The 10,953-nt window shown below is 45.8% G+C and overlaps 1 long non-coding RNA gene across 1 annotated transcript; it reads right to left on the bottom strand.

Moving 5' to 3' along the window:
- Window positions 1–299: 299 nt before the first annotated feature.
- LOC309882592 lies at window positions 300–10,435 on the bottom strand. The gene is made up of 3 exons (XR_014318318.1): window positions 10,384–10,435; window positions 1,719–1,773; window positions 300–396 (listed from the first exon to the last, which is right to left on the bottom strand). It is a non-coding gene; the product is annotated as an uncharacterized lncRNA (long non-coding RNA).
- Window positions 10,436–10,953: the final 518 nt, after the last annotated feature.

Raw genomic sequence — 10,953 nt, 5'->3', positions numbered from 1 at the left:
CATGTATAACGATTTACACATATGCACGTGTGTGTATACACAGAGAGAGAGACATATATCTATAAATATCTTTAAACAACCCACCTGTTCCTGCAGAATGCCCCTCGAGCCTTGCAGCTGCCGAAGGTGTTCCTGTGGTTCAGACATAGCACCTGCGATCGGCTTTGCTAAGTGCAAAGCTCTCATTTCTCTGATTGTGGCTGCAGAATCCTTTTTATAAAATTTTAATGATAACCCTAGTAATTATGATACTAACTTACTGATTTACCATCTGAATGTGTCTGAAGACCAGCAGGCACGGGGATTTGCAGTGAGGGCTCCGTGTGCCGATGACTTGGCCTCTCAGGAGTGGTAGCACTGGCGTGAGGCAGACTCCGTTCCCAACAGGCACAACTGCTACACAAAGAAAATAAAAGTACTTTTTTTTCTTTTTTTTTTTTTTTTCAATGTCTCCTTTTCACTTTCTCAGGGAACTCATGGCTCTGTTTTATGGTGCAGCAGGCCCGGATTTGCAAAGTTTCATTCTCCTGGTTTGCAGTACCAGAAACATACTACTATCTGTGTGAATAAAGCATTTTCTTCAAGAACACGCCTAATGGTTCGAGTCAGTCTACCAGATGGGTTGTAAAACACTTTGAAACAACTCCACTCAAAGGATATTATACTCCTGAAGCTGTATGTTTGTTTTATTATAAACAGAGCTTTCTAAGTAAAAAACATAGAAATGCTGTCTACTTCTGAAGCAATCTGACATGTGGAGCTGCACTAGATCCCTGCTGAAACAGAGCAGAATTTATCGGCCCCCCCCCCCCCCCCCCCCCCCCCCGATATCAAAGAGGCTGGAGGAGCAGCCGTATCACTTTGGGTCTTTTTAACTGGGAGGCAGTGTGGGTGACTGAAAAGCCCACATAGTTTTAATTTATCATCCGCTGGGCACTCGGTGGTCTCCCTGCCATGAGCTGACTCCAGGCCTTCCCCGAGCGCGCTCCCCACATTCAGAGGCGAGCTGATGGCCAACCTGTCGATCCCCAGGAGGCCTGTGCCCAGCTTTGTCTCCAGACATGGGCCACAGGGCGCCCTCTGCCCCTTCGCCATGGCCGGACCTGCTGCTGGAGGCCGTGCCCACACGGCAGTCCCAGCTCCTCTCATCCCACCTCGCCCCGTGCTGTTCCCCGTCACCTCCCGGCCTAGGGACACGAACGAGGCCGCCCCGAGGCCACCGGACCCTTGGCAGCCGGGTGGGACGCGCGTGGCCCCGTGAGGGCCGTGGCACTGGGGGCGCGCTCCTGGCGGCACCTCCTGACGGAGGCCAGGCCTGAGGCACCCTGCCTGGACACGGGGGCTCCCAAGTGCTCCCCTGCATCACGGCCACCCCATTTCAGACTGCGCCTTATCAGTCACACCCCTTAATGAGGCCCTTTAATTACAAAATGGCCCTCTTGGGACTGGGTCTGTAGGTAGGGCGATTCTGCCAAGAAGTTGGGAGACGCTCGAGCCAACGAGCTTCTGCGGCATGGCAACAACAGCGGCACTTCAGGAGGATGCAGCTCTTGGCTCTTTGGCCTTCTGCTCCTCTAGGGTCCAGTTTCCAACCCCGCCATGGCCACTGATAACACTTCCCCCAGAGATCTCACGTTTGAGCTGACTTAAATTGTGCCCCGCACAGGACAGGCCTGGTAGGAGGGATGGGCAGCGAAGCACTGGAGCCAGACACTTACCTTTCCCAGTCACTGGTTTACTCCTTTTTCAGAACATGAGATGCTGGGATTGTCCCTGTAAAACACAATTTGTGGCTGCATTATGATTTGTTAAACATCACCCGTAAGAGAAAAGCTAAGCGGATTTTTAATCTGAATTTGTACAGGCTTTTCTCTCGTTCTTTAAGCAGCTCCGTTAATATTTTTCCCGTCATTTGTATAAAGTACTTAGCATTCAAAACAGAGCCTTTTTAACCTTTTGCCCAACTTAGCTTTTTGTACTTTAAAAAAAAAGGGGGGGGAGATGGAGAGGGAGAGAAACCCTTTAAGTGCCCTGGGCCTGGGTTCCTTCAGTGTGCAGGCTGTAAATGTTTTACTTTGATTTGAGATACATGACAATAAATTAGGGGACATTTATCAAAGCTGCTTTGTTGCATTGCTGACAAAAGCTGCTTTTTGCATAAATTACTGCATTATACAAATACACTTAGCAGGATCCTGTTTCTTTGATGTTAGTGGAGGAGATTTATGTCCAATGGAGTTTTTATTTATCTGCCCTGTTCACCTCAACAAGGGCAGGACATATTCCTCAATTAGTTCCATACCCCTAGAAATGACATATATATCTCACAACTAGAAACAGAGAAATTTAAACAAAACAACACAAAAAAGCAAGTGCACTTTTCCTGGCAAGTCTAAACTACTGTACGGTGTAAAAAGTAAATATTAGGCTGGCGCAGTATCTTTGAAATCTTTGTTCTGAGACGACTTTGAAAACTATTTAAGTAAGCTAATTTTGACAAAACAATATTCCCTTTGCAGAAAAGCTTTTCTAGACTTCATTAAGGGACTAAGTAAATATGAGACCATTTCAACAAATACTTGATATCCGAATAAGGAGGCTAAAAGAATAGATTCCCTGTGCAGTAATCCTCTCTGGAACTGTATTTATGCTAAAAAAATCTCTTTCAATGAATATCTAATAAACTAATGAAGGCCATCACAGGCTAAATGGTGAATTAAGATGGTTAAAAAGGAACTTGTCAAATGAATAAATTGGCTAAACAGTCACATTTCTTAAATGAATACAGAATCTCTTGAACACAATTTGGAGTGCCATTCTTCTGTCACTCACCATCGCCAGCCCTCAGCTTGCACGTAATTTATTTTGTCCCTAGGTCACCAGTTCATGCAGCCCTACGTGGCAGTGTGGAGTCGTTACCGTACGATGGCCTGAGATAATTCTGGAGAACTCTTTTCTGTCCCAGATTTAAAAAGAAAAAAAAAAAAAAATAAAAGGAGACCCACAGCAACCTGCAGCAATGCAGCCGATAGAGGCAGGGGCGTTGCTGGCGATTTGGGCAGAGGAAGGCGAGGACGGGTCTGCGTGGCACAGTCCTGGGATGGGTGGTGGCCGTCGTTCTCCTACACCGACCAAGTCACATGGCCCATTTTGTGTGGGGGCAGAATCAGCCCCCAATGGTGCTGGGCTGTCTGGAAAACCCCGGCCTAAATTTCCCACTGCCCTCTTCTTCACATTCATAGTGGTGCCCGTCGGTTGGTGTGATTTTTTTTAATCACCTCCAGCATGTCCCTGAGCAAGACTGTGCAGAGGAGATGGTTTGTGTTGGACACCACCAGCTTCAGCCCAAAGGCCTTTCTGTCGGGGCCTTAAACCTCCACCAGTGACATGCAAAGTGCTGAGGACAGGAGGGTTGAAGCAGAAGGTTTGCAGTGTCCTCCTCCCCTCCCTCGGTCTTTCCCCAACCCTGGAGAGCTGCTCCTGCTTCCCTGGAGCCCTCCACTGGGGTTACGGGCCCACAGCTGGTATCTCTGGTATTTCACACTTTTTTACTGGCCTTTGACAGACACTTTGTTGATCGAGATGTTTCCGTCAAAAACGTTTTGAGATTTATTTCCTTTTCACTAATGTCTACCATGTTATTGAAGGTTTTCAAGTTATACTAGAAATTTCCTTCTCTAGAATAGTTATAAAATGTCACTAGCAAACTGGTGTATTATTTAAAGGAAAAGATGTCCTTACGTGTTAATATATTTTTTTTTAAAAAAAAAGGCTGTTTTTCATAAACTGTGGAAGATGTTTGGTTTCCTTCACCCTCCATTCGCCCCTAAGGAAAAAAAAAAAAAAAAAAAAAAAAAAAAAGAGAGAGAGCTCCTTCTCTGAACATTTAATGAAGATAGGAAAACAATAAAATTACACCAAAATAGATTTTCATTATTCAGGCAGCTCTGGGGAACAGATTCCACCCAGCGCATTTCAATGATCCCAGACAATGGATTACGATCATAATTTGTTCTTAAAGTCTGTTTAATTGGCTTACTTAGCCACCTGTTCAGAAGAGTTACCATGAAAACAGCGGGTTTGCTGAATTTCTGAGTGCCAACCTTTCATCCTTCATTCTGCCTCCTTCTCCTCTTCCGTTTGCCATGAAATACCAAGCGATGCTTAGCACAGACTTAGAAATAATCTCATCGGCATCCAAAATGTATGGTAACCAACCGGGGGGAGCTGCAAAGTTGTCACAATAACATGCTAATCAGGGCATTTACTCACTGTCAGTCCTGTCTGTTCCTGGGTGAACACCGATTTATTACAGCCCACTGCGTGTATAATAACAGTGTAAAAATGTAAAGAACGACGTGCGCGTTCGCGGTACGTGCATAGGTGCCTGGCACCCTTCTGGCTTAATTGCAGCAACAAATTTCACATTAAGACGGTCCATTAAAAAAAAAAAATAAATAAAATAAAATAAAATTAAATTAAATTAAATTAAATTTTAAAAAGTGAGAAGAAATCCAGCTGTGGCCTTTGAAAATATTGTTGGTTGCTTCAGGGCCAGGGCTGGTGGGGCTTGGGAGCAAGCAGCTCGCGTCCCCCTGCCTGCAGTGAGCCCCAGCCCAGCCCTGGGCTCTGTGTCGGGGCTGGAGCCAGCACAGCTCTCCCCGCTCGCTGCCGCTAGTGTGATGGTTGCTTAATCTGAACAGACAGCAGCATGTAAAAATGTAAATATTCGCTATTTGTTAATACAGGCCTAAATTATTGCCGCGGCCGGCTGGTTTGCTTTCCGCGCACAGGGACGCCTATGTGCAACCCGCTCTTCGTGGGTTTCGGTGGAGAAATATTTTTAAGAAGCCATTATCTAAACTGCTGATGTAATAAGGCGCTGGTATATGAAATACACTTAATAACTCAACTTTAGTTATTTATTGTGAACGAGGGTGCATTCTCCTTGATTCCATTTCCCAGCGAAATATAAGTGGAGCTTTCATCATGAGTGCTTGAATTTATGGCAAGCAGACCAAGTGACATTAAGAAAGCCACACAATCCCTTCATTCAGGCTTTAATAAGGAAGCCAAGGAAAAATTATCCAAGCTGGTTTGCGGGTGACAGCACAAGAACTTTTTGGAGTCAGAAAGTTAGCACGGAGGCTCCCTGTCAGCCCATTAAAAAGCAAGGTTGGCATTCCCCGATATTGGAACCATGTGTGCGGAGGAATTTTTCTTCTGGTAAGACATTCCAAATATTGTCCCAGAGCCAAACACTTCGGTGTTAGACTAATTTAAGCAGTATGTTGGAATCAGCTCTCAGGACTTTGATCATATGGAGATCGTTTGTTACAAATTGAACTAACCCAGTCTCTATTTCTGGTGGATCAGAACTATGGATTTGTTGAATTAAATGCCTCATTTAATGCAGTTTGCACATGAAAAGAAAGCTGCACTCAGGAATCTGATAGTGAATTTTTCACCTAACCAACAGGTCTACTTTTTTATTACTTTTAAACCTAATCCATACTCAGTCCACACTGTTCTTAATAAGCCCGAGGCTGTTTGGAGTGAAGGTTTAAATCAGCTCGTATGTTATGGGGGGAAAGCATCACTGAATTATCAAACCGTGTAATAAGGAACACATTTGAATCCAATTCAAGAAATAATTTTATGAAGAAAAATAAATTAGTCCTCGGTTGTTATTTACCATCCAAATAGTGCAGCGCTCTTTCATGACAACAGCGCAGGGAAAACTGAAAAATGATTTTGCAGACATTGAATTTTTTTCCTACCTCGCGTTGCAGTCCCCGTTTTCGCAGCTGAGCTATTGCGAGGGTTAAAAGTGCACAAAATAAAGCATTTCCACATATGGCTGCACTTTCTTTTCATTTCTTGAAGTTATAATGTCTTTAACTGTTGATAATGATATTATAAACTGTCATTTAGTGCATTTTGAGTATATTAAATACATGAAACAAAGATGTGTGGTTCCAGCTGGACCCTGATCAGAAACACTGAGATCTGATTCCCTGAAACTGCAGATAGCGACATGCGGGGCTCACGGGGGGGCTGTGGCACAGGTAGGACTTGTAGCCATGAGAGAATAAAACAGTAGAAGAAACGTGTTAGCCTAGGAGTGGGACAAAACCCCAAATCGGATACCCGAATGACCAAATAATTAATGGAAGAGCTGTGCTTATATTCATTGGCGCGCTGCTGCACACTGGGCTGATGCAGGACTCGAGCGTATCGCCAATCTCTGCCCTGGGGAAGGCAGATTTACAGCATTTCCAGCACATTTTCATCTCGCCTCGTGCACGGCACAGAAGCGGGGCCTCGGGCAGCTCCCAGGAGCCCTCCCAGCTGGTCCCAGGGGAGCCCTCAGTGCCCGCTGCTTCTGCAGGAGCCGCAGTGAGCGCGGCTGGGGATGGGGGGCACCGCAGAGGGCTCCAACACCACCCCAGATAAGTAGAAAACCCTGGGCACATGGATGCCATTGCTGAAGGCTTGTCTTACCAGCTGGTGGGTGAGGCAAAGGGATGCAGAGCCCGGGTAGAGGCAGGCTGTGTGCAGCACTCAGCCCCTTGCTCACAGGCACATCTGGCCCCTGCAGCTGGAAGCGGGACAGAACTTGGGAAAGGGATGAAAGAAAAAAAATCCTAACCTCACTGTCCAGATGTAAGCCCAGAGCAAGACCCTCCTGAGTAATCGGGACCTTTGTTGGGTCCTAGAGACAGGCAAAGAAAATTGCGAGGCGCAGACAAAACGGCCACGCCAGGAGCCCCACCAAGGCACGCTCAGCCCCGGCTCCTGTGGCTCGCACCACGGCTGCCACGGGAACACGAGGGCTGGGCCGTGCTGGCCTTCAGCAGGCCAGGGTGGCCTGATCACGGCTGATACTGGCTCCACACCAATGCAGAGCATGAGGCAGGTGGGGGAAGCAACCAGAAAGTGTGCCCTGAGCCCCAAATCCCCACCTCTGTGGGTCTGCTGGGGGTTGTTCCTCCCATCTCTCATTAGATGGAGGGAGCAGAGGTCATAAAGAGAAGGGAAACTATTCCTTTAAAAACAAAATAAAAATAAAAATAAAAATAAAAATTAAAAAAAAAAACAAAAACAATAAAAAAACAGTTATGGAGCAGATACTGATTTACACACACACATACACATATATATTTTATTGGCAAATAAAAAAAGATCAGATCTTTAATGAAATCAGGATGGGTTTGGGAGGTGAACTTGAGCTGAACTCCCCAGATTTTCATGGAACTTCAATTAAAAGAGTTTCAGAGGAGTTGCTGAAAGCCAAGCACTTGCCATTGAAAGCTTAATTTAAAATGAGAAGCATTTTTACACCACATTTCCCAGTGAGATTCCAGCCCTGATCCTAATTATATCATTTTTTTCTTGAATGATAAGTTTTCTTCTTTTTCAGCTCAGCACTGTAGCAATGTGTACGTTTTATCCCCAGTGCACACGGAGTGGCTACACTGCCAGGAGAGCCCATCGCTCTTTGGCAGAAAATGAACCTACCTTTTCCACTGTGAAACCAGTGGTGAAGTTATCCTCTTATCACGAGCAATATGTAAGGATTTAGAAGTCTGATAAATGCTAAGACCACCAAAAAAAAAATATTTTGGGAGAGAGGAGTTAAATCTAGCTTCAGACAACAAAATGGCACAAAATAAGATAAAATGAAGATAGTGGTTTAATTTCTGCCAAGCTGCCTGGCCTTGTACAGCCTTAGGAATACGAGGCTGATACAAAGCCTCATTGTAGGGTCCTACTGAATCCCAGAGGAGTCAAACATCTCAACCCTGGGGCACTGCTTTGAAAAGTTATCCCTTGCTTTATCAGATGTGCCCCAGTTAAAGCTGGGCATCATTTTTTTTTGGCACGGGAAGGGGCCAGGAGCAGTGGGTGAACAGCAACTGAAACCAGGCAGGGGAGCCTGGAGCATCACTGACCCAAAAGCCCTGTGGGAAATGATCTTGTTATAAGCAGGCACTGGGAGATAACTCACTTGGAAGCCATTTAAATAAATAATACCTCACAGAATAGTGCAGCATGATGGCACAGAAGTTATTCTGAAACAGTTTGAAATGATGACGGGGAGAGGTGTGGCCGAGATAACAAAATTCAGCTCTGTGTCAGGGACACAGCTGCCAAGGCACACTTTGTGTGCTGAGAGGGGCGAACCTCTCCCGTGACGAAGTCACGTGCAGTGCAATTAAATAATTACGTCTCCACAGGCTGTAACTGAGCTGTTGGTGAGCTGCGTCCTGGCACCTGCTCTGACCTCCCTGCACTCAGCTCCCGGGGGAACACGCTCCCAAACGGGGCATTTCGTGCCCCAGGAGGTGAACTGAGAGCTCAGGTTGCCGGCAGAGTTAGCGGGCTGTGCTGTCTATTTTGGGGCACGAATGCTCTGATCCCTTGGCCTTCTCGTGGCCTGTTCCCCACCACACAACCTTGGGTACACCAAGCTGGGTCTCCGCAGGGCATTCAGGAGATTTTGAGGTGTGCCAGTGGCCCGAACACCAGGCTCGGCACGTCACTGAGCCACGTGCTGGGACAAACGTTTAACACAGAACCAGAGCAGCTGGATAAGGGTCAGGCCGTTTCCTGCAAGCTGATTTTTTCTCCCCGGGCCTGCTGCCCAGCCCTGAGCGTGACCAGGCTGCTCCCAAGATGTCCAGGATTTCACAGATAACGAGAACCTTCCCGAAGATGTGCTCTGCCTGCTGCACGCCAGCAAGGGAAAATCAAAGCGGCCTTTTCTCTCTGCTCACAGGCTCCACTCGCACGGTTTCCCATTTTACAGAGACTAACACTATTTAAAACTCCAGCTCCATTAAATCTTTTGTTTTCTCTAAATAACAAAGAAAATGGTTGCTCGCAGTTTTATGGGAAGCCATCAATCTTTCCCAAAGCGACTTACTGTACTGAAGAAAATAAACATTGCTGTGTATGTAAAGCAGAGCAGACAGGCTGCAGTCATGGGCAAAGCGCCGCTTTCTTTAGCAGTAGCAACATATTAAAGACAAATGTACTCCACTGAAAGTGACATAAATAAGTGGATTTCCCATCTGAAACATTGTTTTTAGCAAGAGAAGCTTTTAATCCCCTTAAGTTCATTTCTAATCTGTCTTGGAAGTGCTTGTCTAAAGAATATTACATTGATATAAAGGATTTAATTTATTAAAACTAAACAGCAGCCAGCATACTACTAAGGAATATCTTGTAGGCAGTACTCTCCCAAATGAATAAAGCTGCTACAGGTAGGAAAAAAAATGCACAAACACTTGGCACAGCATTCATTAAAAATTCACACATTATGTTCCTGCGCCTTCCTGCTCAGTGTGCTTTTCCCAATAAAGCAAACACTTTAGAATTCATAATACCTCTTTATCCCATGCGCACAAGTGACCTCCTCTCCTTTATGCACCTAGCAAATGAGCAAGTACAAAAGGGAATAGAGTAAGCAGAAAACTAAACATGCCCTCTCCTACCCAGGAGCATAAAGGGAGGGCAGGCAGAGGTTCTCCGAAGGGGTTAGCGCGGCCCCTACCAAGATGCCAGCGCTCCTGCTACCCATCAGTTTTGGCTGGTGCACACTGTGTAGACAGCATCAATTATACAGTTCATCAGTCAATTAATTTTATGGGATCTTTCTTAAAATAGCAGTTGAAGGAAACAAAAGCTGCCTTCAAACTACATTAAAATCACTCGTTAGCCACAAGTTTGGCAGCCTATTAGCTTTAGCAGCAAGAAGCCAACCACCAAATGACAAAATGGCCTTCTAGTCTGTTCCCAAGCATGTGAAAACATCTCCGTGCTCCCAGTAGCCCACCTAGAGGCATCTCCCTGGCTTCACTGCCACTGCTTGTAGGGTGCGAGGTGCCTTCCAAGCACAGGAGTTTCAAAAAAGCCCCCACAGATCTTTTAATCCCACGTCGCGATCATGGAAATTACTTAACAGATATTTTGCGAAAATGAGCAACCAACTGTCTCAAAGGAAGGTTTCGTCCACAAGGAGCAACCTACACATTCAGAAACGTGCTGTTATATATACAGCCTCTTTCCTGAACTGTGCAGTTCAATACAGTATAGATTTTCAGGGTTTTGGTTCTGCATCTTGCTAAAAGAGACGTTATTTATGGAGAAATTTCTACTCCCCTTTGGTACAGTGTGTGCATTATGACTCATCTTGCCTTACACCCATTGATTTTTTCTGAAGTCACAATGGAAGCACACTGCTGCAAATGAAACCAGCATTTGATCACTCCAACTCTGATCGCGCCGGGTCTTAAATGAAATTATCCATTATATAGTTTTCATTCATTTTAATAATGGCCAGAAGCCATGTTTGCCCCAGTTTTGAGCCCCACATACCTTCAGTCAAATAGGGTCAGGGCTGGCCAGAACTGGAAGGTCTCCAAAGAAAGCCGGGAGGCAGGCGGCGGCGTTATTCAGGGATTAAGATTTTAAACCTGAAACGTGTTCACGAAGAGTCAGCGTTTTAGGAGATGTTCTTCACAAGGCAGGCACAAGGTAGGGGTGCTGGTGCTGACTAAACACCACCCAACCAGTTCGACCAACAAAAGAGCCAGCAAATGATGCTGCCGTTCGCCCTGCTGGAGCACACCAACTAAAGCTAATCCTCGTGCCACTACCTGCACGCAGCCAGCAACACCGGCACGTGCTGATGCGAGGTTTCCCTGAGTTCTTGCAGAAGAATGAGTGAGTGTCCATGAACCTGGGGGTCTTCTTTCAGAGAGACCCCTTTGAAATGGTCTGTGCCCTCGTGTACAAGTTTTACAGCTTCCCAGAGCTCTCCTAACCAAATTCTACCTACTGAGAAGGCCTTCTGCTATTCCCAATCTCTTCTACATGAACCTGGGTTGGATTTAGTAGGTGATAAACTTCCTGTGGGTGTTATATAGATACACAGTTTAACACAAT

This window comes from Aythya marila (genome assembly GCF_965140915.1).
Source record: "Aythya marila genome assembly, chromosome: 12".
Classification (NCBI taxonomy): domain Eukaryota; kingdom Metazoa; phylum Chordata; class Aves; order Anseriformes; family Anatidae; genus Aythya; species Aythya marila.
The sequence above is the reverse complement of the archived record's forward strand: the minus strand, read 5'-3'. Positions and strand labels throughout refer to the sequence as shown.